The sequence below is a fragment of the Micromys minutus genome (assembly GCF_963924665.1).
Source record: "Micromys minutus genome assembly, chromosome: 14".
NCBI classification, from domain to species: Eukaryota; Metazoa; Chordata; class Mammalia; order Rodentia; family Muridae; genus Micromys; species Micromys minutus.
The window spans coordinates 58831150-58847083 of record NC_137983.1 but is presented as its reverse complement, the minus strand read 5'-3'; the positions used below and the strand labels follow the sequence as shown (position 1 = coordinate 58847083).

The window sequence follows — 15934 nt, the reverse complement described above, 5'->3', positions numbered from 1 at the left end:
TGCATATAAATTTGAACAATTAATATGATATATGCACACATCCATGAATAGAAGTCTATAAGTATGCACACACACAAACCACGCAATATAGCATCCTAAAGCAACTTAAATATAGTTACCAGTGTGCATTCCCTTTTTTAATTGAACAACATTATTTTAAAAAAACAAAGATAAATGTACAGATTTTAAAAGCATTTTTGCATAAAAGTTTATGAACACATTCTTGTCTGTACTTATTTTTTTAAAGGTTTGATAGTATGCGTTAAAAACTTGCTAGTTATAATAAGCATAAAATAGATGTAAAACAAGATGTAACCTGGAAATAGGCAAAGTTTGCTTGGTGTGTAAAGATAAAGCATAATGATTTTTCTTTCCATTTTTTTGGCATTTGTTTTTCTTGAACTTCATATAGACTATAAGTTGTTTCTAGGGTGCTCAGAGCTTTCTGGGGTTAGTATCCAGTTACCAGTGACTGCATATTATGTCTAGTCTTTTGTTAATGGGTTACCTCACTCAGGATTATATTCCCTACATGAATCCATTCTCTTAAGAATTCTGGAAAGTCATTGTTTCTGATAGCGGAGTAGTACTCCATTGTGTAAATAAACCACAATTTTTTTCATCCATTCATCTACTGAAGGACATCTGGGTTCTTTCTAGCTTCTGGTTATTATAAATAGGGCTTCTATGAACATTGCGGTACATGAGAATTTGTTGTATGTTGGAGCATCTCTGGGGTATATGACAAGAAGTGGAATAACTGGGTCTTCAGGTAAAATTATGTCCAATTTTATATTCTTTTTTTAAATGTGCGTAGGGGTCATATATCTGGATCTTTTTTAAAAATTTTATTTTAAAAAACAAAGACAAATGTACAGATTTTTAAGCATTTTTTCATAAAAGTATACAAACACATTTTATAAGGTTGTAATTAAGTGTTTGTGGGTACCTATACATACATATATGTATATATGTAACCATAATATAGGAAAAGAGGTTACTAATTTGAGGAGATAGGAGAGAAACTGGGAAGGGCTTAAAAGAAGGGGGATGTGATACAGTTCTATTTTAATTAAAATATATTCTTTTTTTCTTTTTTTCTTGATCTTCACACAGTCTGTGGGTTGTTTCTGGGGTGTTCAGGGCTTTCTGGGGTTAGTATCCCATTATCAGTGACTGCATGTTATATCTGTTCTTTTGTGACTAGGTTATCTCACTCAGGATGATATTCTCTAGATGTATCCATTTACATGAGAATTTTGTTAGGCCATTGTTTCTGATAGCTCAGTAGTACTCCATTGTGTAAATGTACCACAATTTTTGTATCCATTCATCTACTGAAGGACATCTGGGTTCTTTCCAGCTTCTGGCTATTATAAATAGAGCTACAATGAACATTGTGGTGCATGTGTCTTTGTTGTATGTTGGCGTATCTCTGGGGTAAATGCCCAGAAGTGGAATAGCTGGATCCTCAGGTAGTACTATGTCCATTTTTCTGAGGAACCGGCAAACTGATTTCCAGAGCTTTTGCAATTGAGCTTTGTACAAGGAGGTAAGACAGGGTCTATTTTCATTCTTCTGCATGCTGAGTGACAGTTGGACCAATACCATTTGTTGAAGAAGCTGTCCTTTTTCTTTTTTTTTTTTTTTAACTGGTTTAATTGTCTTAAAATCTTGCATGCTTTACCATATCAATTCTAATTTGGGTGAATATGTGCCAGAAACACATTAGAACACATTGCTAGTCACAGACACTTCAATATATTCATATAGATACATTTGCATATCATAGCTCTTAACTTTCTATGAAATGACTTGTACTTTGAGTTAAAGACACATTTACTATTGAAAGAAATTTATATTGGAATCTAGGTGACTTTCAGTCTTTTTTTTAGGGTTCCCTCAGCTCTCTAGAGATATTCCAGTGTTCCAAGGCTCACTTAGGAATGCCAGTGTAGTTGGCAGGGTCTTGTCTTTCTTCATTGTTCTAACAAAGGCATCTGTTCTTCCAGAAAGATGATTCTTTTAGGACTGGTTATTCTTTGCCACACATCGAGAAGGAGGATCATTTAAAGGCCACCGCTCTGCCCAGGAAAGTATAAAGTTCTTTCTTTATCTTGCTTATAAATATGTTTCCTTTTCCCTAACAAATGTCAAACTTCACTTTCCTTGTCTTTTCATCTCTTCTTCTCTCCTTCCTTCCTTTCTTCATTCCTTTTTTCATCTGTCCTTTTTCCTTTGAATGTTTACAGCTCCTTTGTCAAAAATCAAGTAACCATATATGTGAGGGCTCATTTGTGGATCTTCAATTCTATTCCATTGATCCACCTCCCTATCTATATACCAGTCCCATGCCCTGTTTTACACAATTGCCTGGTAATAAAATTGACAACAGGGATGGTGATTCCAACAGATTTTTTCTTTCTTTCTTTCTTTTTTTTTTTGTTTTTGAGGATGTATTTTGCTCATCTAGTTCTTTTGTTATTCCAGATGAAATTGCTCTTTCCAACTTTATGAGGAATTGGGTAACAATTTTGATGGGGATTACATTGAATATTTAGATTGCTTATGGTAAGATGGCCATTTTACAATGTTGATCCTTCCAGTCTATGAGCATGGGAGATATTTCCATTTTCTGAGGTCATCCTCAATTTCCATATTCAGAGATTTGAAGTTCTTGTTATATAGTTCCTTCACTTGCTTAGTTAGAGTCACACAAAGGTATTTCATATTATTTGTGACTGTTGTGAAGGGTATCTTTTCCCCCAATTTCATTCTCTGCATGTTTGTCCTTTGAGTAGAGGAAAGCTACTGTTTTGTTTGAGTTAAGTTAATATCCAGCCAATTTGCTGAAGTTGTTTATCAGCAGTGAAAGTTCTCTGTTGGAATTTTTAGGGTCACTTACATACACTATCATGTCATCTGCAAACAGTGATGCTTTTACTAGTACCTTTCCAGTTTGTATCCCTTTATTTATTTATTTATTTATTTTTTATTTATTTATTTATTTATTTATTTATTTATTTATTTATTTACTTATTTATTTATTTATTTTATTTATCTTGCTGTCTTATTTATTTATTTATTTATTTATTTATTTATTTATTTAGCTGTCTAATTGCTCTGGCCAGGACATCCAGTACTATGTTTTATAGGTAGGGGTAGAGTTGGCAGCCTTGTCTAGTCTATGGTTTTACTGGGATTGCCTCAAGTTTCTTACTGTTAAGTTTGATGTTGGCTATTGATTTGCTGTATACTGCTTTTATTATGATTAGGTATGGGTCTTGTATTTCTTGTTCTTTCCAAAACTTTTAACAAGAAGGGGTGTTGAATTTTGTCAAATTTTTTCTCAGCATCTAGTGAGATGTCCATGTTTTTTTCTTTGAGTTTGTTTATATAGTGGATTATGTTGATGGATTTCCATATATTAAACCATCTGGGCATCCCAGGGATCAAGCCTACTTGGTTATGGTGAATGATCATTTTGATGTGTTATTGGATTTGTTTTGCAAGGATTTTGTTGAGTATTTTTGCATCAATGTTCCTAAGTGAGATTGGTCTGAAGTTCTTTTTCCTTGTAGGGTCTCTGTTTGGTTTTGGAACAAGAGTTACTATGGCCTTGAAAAATGAGTTAGATATTGTTTCATCTGACTCCATTCTGTGGAATAGATTGGAGATTATTGATATTAGGTTTTCAATACATATCTGATAGTATTCTGCACTGAAGCCATCTGGATTTTGTTTTTGGAAGTCTTTTGATGACTGCATCTATTTCTTTTGGTTTTATGGAGTTATTTAGATGATTTATTTGGTCCTGATTTAACTTAATATCTGGTATGTATCTAGGAATTTATCCATTTTCTTCATATTTTTCATCTTTGTTGAATATAGTCTTTTGTAGTAGGATCTGATGATTTCTTGAATTTCCTCAGTTTCAGTTGTTATGTCTCCACTTTCCTTTTTGATTTTGTTAATTTGGATACTCTCTCTGCCCTCTAGTTAGTCTGGCTAAGTGTTTATCACTCTTGTTAATTTTCTCAAGGAACCAGCTTTTGGTTTTGTTGATTCTTTGAATGGTTCTTTTTGTTCTATTTGGTCAATTTTTGCTCTGAGTTTGATTACCTGCATCCTTGGATTTCAACTGTTCCTGGTGGCAGATGGCCTGAGCATTTGGTCTGTATGCATGGGCCCTCCAGATGGAAATGAATCCCCAATTCAGTGTTCCTGTTTCCCTGAACCAATGGGGAGAGAGCTTGCTTTCTGCGCACTTGACCCAGACCTCTTTGAACCCCAGCCACCCACAGCACAATATCACCAGGCCTGTATCCCTGGATCCCCGCTCTTTAGAGTTGATGATCCACTGGAGTCTTCTTTAGTAATCTATACCATAACCAAGATTTGAAATAAATGGATATTAAGTCCAAGATCAACCTGACCTTCACAGTAAGACTGAGTATCTGAAACTACTTTGAACATTATCTTATTCTACTTAGTCGGAAAAAAGGCTGTTGCTTATCTAACTATACATATAATAACATATAATCATACTATTAGTTCAGTTAACTAATGAATAAGTAACCCATTTTTCCCAGAATGAAATCTGAAGATATAAGCTGAATATTATGTAAAAATTGAGTAATCCTGACACAGAGTGGCTTGTTATGTACTAAAAATGCAACAGTCCCTTTCAGAATAAATAATCTGAAAATCTGAGTGTGAAGTTTTCATTTTAACATTCAACATTTTTCAAAACTCAAGATTTCTTAACATGTAAAATATATAGAATAATTTTTCCTAATAAGTAAAAACTGGCAGTTTTAATACTCATTTCAAGTAAGTTTTAATATAATGAATATTAAATGTAATCCTTACTTGCAATAATGCTGTCTCAAGTGGGTGTAATTTTAATTTTCTAATTCTTATGCAAAAAATTAAGGGATAGTTCTATAAAATTAGCTTTTTGAAGATTACAAGGAAAAAAATGATACTTGAATCTACATTTTAATGTTTAAAAGTCTCATGTTATTGAAGCTATATGTGATACAGCTTGCCTGTAACACCAGCACTCAAAACATGGAAAAAGGAAGATCAAGAATTACATAAAAATTAGTCTGCACCTCATGTGACACTGTATCAAAAAAGTGATAAGATTCCCATTCTTAATTATAGCTTATTCTTTACATGTTAAATTAGAATATAAATTCTTCATGAAGAAAATTATGAGTATAAATACACTTTCTCTATATCAGCTTTAATTATTTGTATCTCTTTATTACAGAATTTACAAACAAAATTCATGTCTTATCTATAAATAAACAAATAACTATAAATCCAAAAATAGTTTATAAATTAAATATAAATTCTATGATGAAATGACTAAAATCTAACTAAAAAAATTAATGTTATTATATGTGTTGGCTTGGCTTTGCCAAACTAAATTGTTAATCACAAAATAAACATACTGAATTTATGCTAATGGGACACTTGTCATCCAACTAATTCATAGCTGTGTTTTATTTTGCCATTTAAACAACTCTAAATTTTTTTGTCACATTTGTTATGACATCATTTAGCCCTGACTTTTGGCATGAAGCATGAATCTCCATAGTTAGGTCTCCTTTTCAGCTGAACTCAGAGTGAATGACAGTCCATATAATATGACTTTATCCAGAGATTATAAACATAGGGATATAAAAACACAACTCACATTGGATAGTACTAACCTTCATTTTGATTGGCTTAACAGTCATACATTTGATTTAAGATAACAGTAAAAACATAAATATAAGTTGAATGTTTTTTTAAAACAACTTTATTTTACAAAACAAAGATAAATGTACAGATTTTAAACATTTTTGCTTAAAAATACAAATTTTTGTCAGTACATTTTTTCAGATTTTAACATAATTTTTACATAAAACTATATGCATATATTTTTTAGTCAGTACTTGATTTTTTTAAGGTTTGATAGTATGCCTTGAAAACTTAATAGTTACAATGAGCATGAAGTACATGTAAAACAAAATGTAACATGGAAATAGTTAAAGTTTTCTTGTATTGTAAATATTTTTTTTTGTTTTGTTTTGTTTTCTTTATTTCTTGGACTTCATACAGTCTGTGAGTTGTTTCTGGGGGAGTGCAAGCCTCCGGGGTTAGCATCCCACTATCAGTGACTGTATATTATGTCTGTACTTTTGTGACTGGGTTATCTCACTCAGGATGATCTTCTCTAGATGCAGCCATTTTCTTAAGAATTTGGTTAAGTCATTGTTTCTGGTGGCTGAGTAGTATTCCATTGTGTATATGTACCACAATTTTTGTATCCATTCATCTTCTGAAATACATCTGGGTTCCTTCCAACTTCTGGTTATTATAAATAGAGCTGCTATGAACATTGTGATGCATATATCTTTGTTGTGTATTAAAGTGTCTCTGGGGTATATGCCCAGAAGTGGAATAGCTGGGTCTTCAGGTAGTACTATATCCAATTTTCTGAGATATCGCCAGACTGATTTCCAGAGTGGTTGAATTAGCTTGCAACCCCACCAACAGTAGAGAAGTGTTCCTCTTTCACCGCAGCCTTGCCATCATCTGCTGTCATCTGATTTTTGGATCTTGGCCAATCTGACTGGTGTGAGGTGGAATCTCAGGGTTGTTTTGATTTGCATTTCCCTGATGGCTAAGGATGTTGAGCACTTCCTCAGATGTTTCTCAGACATTCGGTGTTCCTCAACTGAAAACGTTTTGTTTAGCTCTGTACCCCATTTTTTAATAGGGTTATTTGATTCTCTGGTGTCTAGCTTTTTGAGTTCCTTGTATACCTTGGATATTAGGCCTCTATCTGATGTGGTGTTGGTAAAGATCTTTTCCCATTCTGTTGGTTGCCATTTTGTTTTCTTGACAATGTCCTTAGCCTTAGAGAAACTTTGCAATCTCAATAAGTCCCTGTTGTTAATCTTTGACCTTAGAGCTTGAGCCATTGGTGTTTTGTTCAGGAAATTTTCTCCTGTGCCTATGTGTTCTAAGGATTTTTCTATTTTCTCATCTAATAGTTTCAGTGTATCTGGTTTAATGTGGAGATCTTTGATCCACTTACACTTTAGCTTTGCACAAGGAGATAAGAAAGGATCTATTTTCATTCTTTTGCATGCTGAGTGCCAGTTGGACCAGCAACATTTGTTGAATAGGCTGTCCTTTTTCCACTGAATGTTTACTGCTCCTTTGTCAAAAACCAGGTGACCATATACATGAGGGCTCATTTCTGGATCTTCTATTCTATTCCATTGATCCACATGCCTATTTCTGTACCAGTATCATGCAGTTTTCAGCACAATTGCCTTGTAATAAAGCTTGAGGTCAGGGATAGTGATTCCCGCAGATGTTTTTTTGTTGTTGAGGATGGATTTCGCTATTCTAGGTCTTTTGTTATTCCATATGAAATTGCACATTGATCTTTCCAATTCCATGAAGAACTGGGTTGGGATTTTGATGGGGATTGCATTGAATCTGTAGATTAGTTTTGGTAGGATGGCCATTTTTAAGATGTTGATTTTTCCAATCCATGAGCATGGGAGATCTTTCTATTTGCTGAGATCTTCCTCAATTTCTTTCTTTAGAGGTTTGAAGTTCTTGTCGTACACGTCCTTCACTTGCTTAGTTAGAGTCACGCCAAGGAATTTCATAGTTTTTGTGATGATTGTAAAGGGTACCTTTTCCATAATTTCTTTCTCCACATGTTTGTCCATTGAGTATAGGAAGGCTACTGATTTGTTTGAGTTAATTTTGTATCCAGCCACTTTGCTGAACTTGTTTATCAGATGTAGGAATTCTCTGGTGGAATTTTTCGGGTCACTCAAGTACACTATCATGTCATCGGCAAAGAGTGATGTTTTTATCTCTTCCTTTCCAATTTGTATCCCCTTGATCTCCTTTTGCTGTCTAATTGCTCCAGCCAGGACATCCAGTACTATGTTGAATAGGTAGGGGGAGAGTGGGCAGCCTTGTCGAGTCCCTGATTTTAGTGGGATTGCTTCAAGTTTCTCGCTATTAATTTTGATATTGGCTGTTGGTTTGCTGTATATTGCTTTTATTATGTTTAAGTATGGACCTTGGATTCCTGTTCTTTCCAGGACTTTTAACATGAAGGGGTGTTGAATTTTGTCAAATGCTTTCTGAGCTTCTAGTGAGATGACCATGTGATTTTGATCTTTGAGTTTGTTTATATTTTGGATTACGTTGATGGATTTCTTTATGTTTTTTTTTTAAACGACTTTAGTTTACAAAACACAGATAAATGTACAGATTTGAAACATTTTTTGCTTAAAATTAAACATTTTTGGCAGTACTGTTTTTTCAGATATTAAGATAAGTTTTACATAAAACTATGTGAATGTATTTTTTAGTCAGTACTTGATTTTTTCAAGGGCTTGACAGTATGCATTGAAAACCTAATAGTTACCTTGAGTGTAAAGTACATGCAAAACAACTTTGCATATAGTTAGATGACCATGTGTTTTTTTTTTTTCTTTAAGTTTGTTTATAGGGTGGATTACATTGATGGATTTCCTTATGTTAAACCATCCCTGCCTCCCAGGGATGAAGCCTACTTGGTCATGATGAGTGATCGTTTTGATGTGTTCTTGGATTCGGTTTCCAAGGATTTTGTTGAGTATTTTTGCATCAATGTTCATAAGTGAGATTGTTCTGAAGTTCTCTTTTCTTGTAGGGTCTTTGTGTGGTTTAGGTACGAGGGTTATTGTAGCCTCAAAAAATGAGTTGGGTAATATTCCATCTGATTCTATCTTTTGGAATAGTTTGGAGAGTATTGGTGTTATATCCACAATAAATGTCTGATAAAATTCTGCACTGAACCCGTCTGGACCTGGGCTTTTTTTGGTTGGGGGGCTTTTGATGACTTCTTCTATTTCTTTAGTTGTTATAGGGTTATTTAGATAATTTACTGGGTCCTGGTTTAACTTTGGGATCTTGTATCTGTCTAGGAATTCGTCTATTTCCTCCAGATTTTCCAATTTTGTGGAGTATAAGTTTTGGTAGTAGGATCTGATGATTTCTTGAATTTCCTCAGTTTCAATTGTTATGTAAGTTGAATGTTTTTGAGGAAACAGATTAAGGAATGTAAATCTATATACCTTAAAATCATGATTACTTTCTAATAGGCACTGTTACTCCAATGATTTCACTACCTAAAAAACCCATCCATAAATGTGTCAGTTGCTTGCCTTTAATTAGATTAGGTCTTTGGAAATGGGAATAAGATGTATAACACAGAACATGAGGTTAGCAGAACAAATAATGAAGGAAGGGGCTGGGAACCCATCTCACTCTTTAATGAATCAATGTGGATTATTAAAGGATTTGGAAATGCTTCTCTATGCATTTAAAAGTAACTTTAACTATTTCCATGATAACATGATAAACAAGAAAACTTTAACTATTTCCATGTTACATTTTGTTTTACATGTACTTTAGCTCATTGTAACTATTAAGTTTTCAAGGCATACGATCAAACCTTGAAAAAAATCAAGTACTGACTAAAAAATATATTCATATAGTTTTATATAAAAATTATGTTAAAATCTGAAAAAAGTACTGACAAAAATGTATAATTTTAAGCAAAAAATGTTTAAAATCTGTACATTTATCTTTGTTTTGTAAAATAAAGTTGTTTAAAAAAATAAAAGTAACTGTTGCTGTCATGTATTTATATCTTTAAACAAAATGGAAATATTGTCTAAGATGTGCTTTTACTCAAGTGAACAGACATGATGTCCTAGGCAACTCTTATGAGGACAACATTAGTTGGGACTGGCTTACAGTTACAGTGGTTAAGTCTATTATCATCAAGACAGGCGCATAGCAGTGTCTAGACAGGCATTGAGTTGTTTCAAAGGCAAACATGAGAAGAGTGGCTTCATGGCAGCTGTGATGAGGGTCTCAAAGCCCATGCCCACAGTAACACACCTACTCAAACAAGGCCATACCTCATAATAGTGCCATTCTCTGGCCAAAAATATACTATCACAGATATTGAATCTAGGCAGGAGACAAACCTAATTTCAGAAACTAGAGACTAATATTTAAAGTAGATTATTGCAGTAGCAAGGTGGGCAGAACCAACACTTCCTGGTAACTAAATTGAAATTGAAATATTGATGCTGATATTTAGATTTAACACCAGCATTACTGGAAGCTTTATTGGCTACAAAATTTATTTCCACAACTACTTCAAAATTACCAAGAAAATAAAGCTTAAAAATTCAAAGAATACCACCTTATCATTTCTGCTTATAAACTGAGCATGCTTTGACTCAGCTTTCTGTTCAAGGACCCAATGAGCAGAGCACTGTGGTTCTCATCAGAGCCAAGGTTGTTTTCTACCTAGTATGCTTTTGAACAGAGAACATTTCCTAGCACTTGTAGAATGGGAATTATATTGTTGATGTTTTGTTTTGTTTTGTTTTTGTTTTGTTTTATTTCCCTAGTTTCTGCTGTGGAACACATTATATCTGTATCATAGTTCTTGGTTGGATAGAACTAGATGCCATTCTGAATGGCTACTTTGCTGTCCCCTAACAAGAAAAATACAAATGTCCCCACACTCCTCTCTTATCTGCCAGACAAATAACCAACCTAGTATAAAATTACAATTGAATTGTATTCAACACATCTAGTTTATCTTACTGTTTTAATTAATGTCTTTAATTGAATGAGAATTTTATATGATGTATTTTGATCATATTAATACTCAGATTCTCCTCTTAATTCATCTAAGATCCTGCTCCAGTTTCCCATACTGTAATTCATGTCTTCTCTTTTTCTTAAGGTAATAGCTCATCAAGTCAAATATGTGCTGTCCTTACATTTCTAGGTCTGAGGCCATCTACTGGAGCATAATTGACTTGTTAGGAGTTCTTCTCTTAATGAGGACTGACTTCTAATCACCTAGAATGTATCCTTTGTTCATAACTTCTCAGTTGAGAGTGTGGGCTTATGAAATCTTTTTACTCCAGAGGTCAATAAAGTATTACTGTGGCAAAATTGTCTCCTAGACATAAAAAAAAAAGATACACTGATGATCTCACAACAGCTGTCTTTTCATGACTATGTTCAGATTTATGCTCTATTTGAGCTTGTAGATAAGGAGTATATTTCTCAGGAACTGTCTCTACTAGAGTTCCTGGTAGGTGATATCTTACCATTCAGCCCAATAGGTATGTTAACAAAGAAAGATGAAGTACAGATGCAAAGGCTTACATTACGAAACAATCATACTTCAAAGAACGTATCAAATTTCAAACAGTAAAAGATACTAAAAAGATAACATGAATGAATACAAATAACATAGCATTTGGAAAATAAAACAGCAATAGATCAATAAAAAGAAAGAAAGCAGAAACATAAAGAGCTGAAAGCCTTGGCCTTAACCAAGTACCAATCAAAGCTGCTACAAAAGAAACATTGTAGAAGATGCAAAATCCTCAACCCTGAGAGGGTGGTTGGGAGAGGGAGTACCTCCATGGAGACAATGGGAGGGGGGTGTGATTGGGAGAAAGGGATGACATTTGAAATGTAAATGCAGAGAATATCCAAAAACAAACAAACAAACTAACTAACTGGGAAGCCAGGTTTAATGCATCATTTCTCAATTTTTAAATGTTCGACATTGCCAAGGACCAAGCAGGAGAAGAAATGCCTTTAGATCTCATGGAATGTGGCCCACAGTTTAACACAGCCCCAGTGGGTTTGCCTAAGATAGGCATAGCCCTGAGAACTTCTCGACCTGATGACTTCATGTTGTTATAAAGTTTTGCGCTGCCTATTGCCTTCACATCGCTCTTAATCTAAGAATTGTATGAAATTTAAGGGTATTTCTAGCCTTTCAATGAGCAGTGACTCACAATAATACTTGAGCTCTTTCAGGTATTGCTACTAGAGAATATTAATAATTTAATCACCACCCTTGGAACAAACTTAGAAATGTAGATGGTCAGAAAGAATTTGGAAATATAATATTGTCAGTGAAGATAGGTTAAGATATTACTGCTAGTGACTCTGATGTAGAAAATTTTAGGAAACAACCTGAAATTCAAAAAGGCATACTCCTGTGAGTTAATCTAGGGATATTGTAAGGTCTGGGGAAAAGAAAAATGGCAGCACTGGCTGATGTGACTATCACTGAGGCTGGACTGGTGATGATTAAGTTTTGTACCCATTTTGTCCCCTAGCTTCACTAAATGACTTAATGAAAATTACTGATGAGTAGACGTACATTCTGAAAATTTGAAATAGATATTAAGTTTATATTTGTTATCCTTTTAAGATTCTTATAACTTTGCCTTTTAAGATAAATAATAAAATAATTTGTTTTTTTGTAACCATAAATTACTGTATTCTAGTAAGAAAAAGAGGCTGAAAAAACTATATTGCTTTCTCACATTTTGCTAATCTCTAATGCTACTTATTTATGAATACACCTGGGTTCTTGGGAATAATTTGTTTTCTTTACTTGTACTACATAATGTTATTTCTTATAAAGGTATCAGGGAGCATACTGATTTTTCATAGTCATTAAATAAAATAAATATAGAATATAATAGATTTTAGAAGAATATATAAGCTATGGGAGATAAAATAAAGTTGCTAGAACTGTATTCATCCATCCACCAGGTATATGTGTACATGTGATATAGAGTATGGATGTATAGTGTGTGTGTGTGTGTGTGTGTGTGTGTGTGTGTGTGTGTGTGTGTGTGTGTGTGTGTTTGTGTGCGTATGTGTACAATGCTTGGGGACTGCTTGTTGGAGCATTATTCTAGCCATTCAATGTTTGAATGTGTTTGTGTGTGTGTTTGTGCGTGTGTGTGTGTTTATGTGTGTAGTGATCCTCCTTCCAGAACACACATCTTTTCTCTAATCATTGGTTTCAGAAGAGAGGAAGTCTTATGGATTGTGTACATGCACCACTTGTCAGTGTAAAAGCCTATAGCCTTTAGCTCAGGTGAGAAACAGAAGGTGGGGCATCTGGAAGGACAGAATACTCTGGGATAGAGCCAGTCAGGAGACTCTTCTGGAATATGTGATGAGACAGACGGATGGTACATGAATAGAGGTAGTTACCCACATGGACAAATGTGAGCTAAAACAAAGAGGATATTTTAAGTTACATCTAGTCAGAAACAGCCTAGCTACATGGGCAAGGTGTTTGTAAATATATTTTGAGTCTGAATCTTATTTTTGGGAGGAAGAATGAGACCTAATTGCAACAGGCTGTCAGCATCAGCAGCAGCCTCTGTCAGTTCCTATTGGCACCAAGTCCTGTCATGTGCCATCAGCACTAACATTGATCATGAATGTCATACTTTGCTATATGCCTCAGTTTACTCTGTGGGATCTAAGATGATCTTTGACAGCTTTTATAGGAAAATATTCCAAAAGATTTATAATGCTGAAAAACAAACAATATGTGGAATAAACAAAATATCTCATGGAAACATCTTGCCTCTTGAGTGCCAAACTTTGACCTCCGCCATACAATATAAGACTTATTGTTATTTGCTTATTAAATCACTCTCATTAGTGTATACTCATACCTCATGCTGGTTTTGATAGTGAGTTAGAGCTTTTTCCCCCTTTACTTTCAATTATTTCTGAATTATACTTTCAGACTTTCTAAGTTAATATAGCTTCGTATTTATATTTATAAGTTTTTTATAGAGTTAAAAGATTTTAAATCATGCATTACAAAATAATTGACAGGTGTTTTATAAATTTAATTTAATTGTTAGTGTTAGTTTGTTTCTGTTAATGGAAGTATAATTTTAGACTTTTCATGCAGTTTAATATAGAATTATTTAAAAAGTGAAAGAAAGAAGACAACTATTCATCAAAGGGCTTTAAAGAACATCTGGTTTTTTTTTTTTTTTCTGCAATGGGTTTCCCATCAGGATACAAGTATTGTGAAAGCTGCCACTGATTCAAAGAGAAACTGGGAAAGGAAAAGACTCACATCAATATTATCATTGTAACTGGACATGTAGATTCCAGCCAGTCTACCACAACTGGCCATCTGATCTACCAACATGGTGGAATCGACAAATGAACTATCTAAAGGTTTGAAAAGGGGGCTGTTGAGGTAAGAAAAGGCTCCTTCAAGTATGCCTGGGTCTTGGACAAACTGAAAGCTGAGTATGAGCATGTTATCAATATTAAAATCTCCCTGTGAAAATTTGAGATCAGCAAATACTATGTGACTCTTATTGATGTCCCAGGACAGAGCGGCTTCTTCAAAAAAATGCTTACAGGAACATCTCAGGCTGATGGTTGTGCTGATTGTTGCTGCTGGTGTTGGTGAATTTGAAGCTTGTATCTCCAAGAATGAGCAGATCCTTAAGCATGGTCTTCTGGCTTACACCCTGGGCATGAAACAACTAATTATTTGTGTCAATAAAATGAATTCCACTGAATCACAATGCAGTCTAAAGAGATATGAGGAAATCATTAAGTAAATCAGCACCTACATTAAGAAAATTGGCTACAACCCTGACACAGTAGCATTTGTGCAAAATTCTGGATGAAATGGTGACAATATGCTAGATCCATGTGCTACTATGTCTTGGTTCATGGGATGAAAATTCACCAGCAAAGATGGCAGTGCCAGTGGCACCACACTGCTGGAAGCTTTGGACTGTATCCTGCCACCAACTTGTCCAGCTGACAAGCCTTTGTGACTGCCCCTCCAGGATGTCTATAAAATTGTGGGCAATGGCACTGTCCCCTTGGGCAGAGTAGAAACTAGTGTTCTCAAACCTGGCATAGTGGTTATCTTTGCTCCAGTCAGTGTAACAACTGAAGTCAAGTCTCTTGAAATGCAGCATGGAGTTTTGAGTGAAGCTCTTTTTAGGGACATGTAAACTCCAATGTAAAGAACCTGTCCGTGAAAGTTGTTGCTTGTGACAGCAAAAATGACCCACCAATAGAAGCAGCTGGCTTCACTGCTCAGGTGATTATTCTGAACCATCCAGGCCAAATTAGTGCTGGCTATGCTCCTGTTCTGAATTGTCACAGAGCACACATACCTAACAAGTTTGCTGAGCTTAAAGAAAAGATAGTTCATTGTTCTGGTAAGTAGCTGGAAGATGGCCCCAAATTCTTGAAGTCTGGTGATGCTGCTATTGTTGATATGAACCCTGGCAAGCCCATGTGTGTCAAGAGCTTCTCTGACTAGCCTCCACTTAGTTGTTTTGCTGTTTGTAACATGAGGCAGACAGTTGCTGTGGGTGTCATCAAAGCTGTGGACAAAAAGGCTGCTAGAGCTGGCAATGTCACCAAGTCAGCCCAGAAGCTCAAAAGGCTAAATGAATATTATCTTTAACACCTGCCATTCCAGTCTTAATCAGTGGTGGAAGAAAAATTCAAGGAATGTTTGTCTCAACTAGCCATTTAAGTTTAATAGCAAATGACTGGTTAATGATAAAAATGCATATTAAAACCTTCAGAAGGAAAGAATGTATTGCAGACCATTTGTGTGTGTCTGTATGTGTGTGTGTGTGTCTGTGTGTGTGTGTGTGGTGTGAATTTTAAGGTATTAGTTTGAAAAACAGTACTTTTTAATGGAAACAACTTGACCAAAAATCTGCCACAGAAATTTGAGACCCACTTAAAAATAAAAAAGAACATCTGCATTGGGGGGTTGTAGTGTGTGTGTGTGTGTGTGTGTGTGTGTGTGTGTGTGTGTGTGTGTTAGCAGTGTATGTAATCAAGATCACTTGCATATGCCTCTCCATTTGTATATATATATATATATATATATATATATACATATATATATACATTTGCATTTTCAAGTATATATATATTGCATATATATATATATATATATATATACATTAGAATGCATAATATACTATATCATGTA

The 15934-nt window shown here is 34.6% G+C and overlaps 1 pseudogene across 1 annotated transcript; it reads left to right on the top strand.

Moving 5' to 3' along the window:
* The first annotated feature begins 11092 nt into the window (after positions 1 to 11092).
* On the top strand, positions 11093 to 15391 carry LOC308429939 (elongation factor 1-alpha 1-like; annotated as a pseudogene). The gene is made up of 2 exons: positions 11093 to 11231; positions 14001 to 15391. The product of its transcript is annotated as an elongation factor 1-alpha 1-like (transcript).
* Positions 15392 to 15934: the final 543 nt, after the last annotated feature.